Genomic DNA, 1,156 nt, shown 5'->3' on the forward strand with positions numbered 1-1,156 from the left:
GGGGGTAAGTGTTTTACGGAGCACGCAACTGCATAAGGTCATACAAATCGCCGGACACACCAAACATTTTCACTTGGTAGGAAATTTTTTATTTTGCCCTGGTGGCGACCAAAGCCTACTCTTATTGATGTTAGACCACCAAGGGATCTTTAAAGTACGCAACTTGCACTCGAGACCTCCGAGATTTTTCGCCCTTGTCTGAGAAGGCTAGGTGCTAGATCTTTCCTACCAGAAGATCAGGGGTGTGGCTCGATGACAGCAGTAAGAAGGAGCCAAGTAGTAGCAGTAGAAAGGCTTCAGAAAGAGCCAGGAGCCCACAGGACGGGTCAAAGGAGGTGAGGGGGTGGGGGCAGAAAGTGGAGAAGAAAGCAGACGACAGAACATTGCTAGAGAGCAGGAAAGGGAGTGAAAGGATACAATTTTAGAGAAGAAAATTTTTCCGTCACTACCCAGATTCGAACCCGGGACCTTTCAATGAGAGGCGAACACCTTAACCTCTAGGCCACGAGAGCCCGCAGGAGATCTTTGACCTGTTCACTGCAATGGTGACGTGTTATGTGCTGGCTTGTGTTCTGCCTAGCTGGTTCTCTGCCATCTTTGTACTGGCTTCTACAGGAAGTTTTAGAAGATATAACAGCGTGTGCTGCTGTTTATTCTTGAATAAGGTTTTTGTTTCTTTTGGTAGAGAGAAGCACATCGACTCGATAATGGTTATTTAGTGCTTGGGAAAAGGTAGACGGGCCGACACACAGAAACAGGAGAGAAAGTGAAGAACTCAATAATGGTTATTTAATGCTGTGAAAAAGTAAGACAGACGGACAGACAGACAGAAACAAAAGAGGGAAATCAAAGAACACGATAATGGTCATTTAGTGCTGGGAAAATGTACGACAGACTGACAGACTGACAGACAGAAACAACAGAGGGAAAGTAAAGAAGTAGGACCCTTCAGTGACGCCCCCCGACCACCCACTTGTTGAATAAGGGATACGATGTTATGGCGTTGTGTAAATCTCTCGCATGGCTCAACTAGACAAGGTCGAGATCTTGAAATGTCTCTCTCGCCACCTGATTGAGGAGGAAGATAGGGAGGCAGAGGCCAGTACTGCCGTGGAGAGGATGATGCTTTTGGGAATACAAAAAAGGAAGCGTAAAA

The sequence above is a fragment of the Aplysia californica genome, unplaced genomic scaffold (genome assembly GCF_000002075.1).
Source record: "Aplysia californica isolate F4 #8 unplaced genomic scaffold, AplCal3.0 scaffold00273, whole genome shotgun sequence".
NCBI classification, from domain to species: domain Eukaryota; kingdom Metazoa; phylum Mollusca; class Gastropoda; order Aplysiida; family Aplysiidae; genus Aplysia; species Aplysia californica.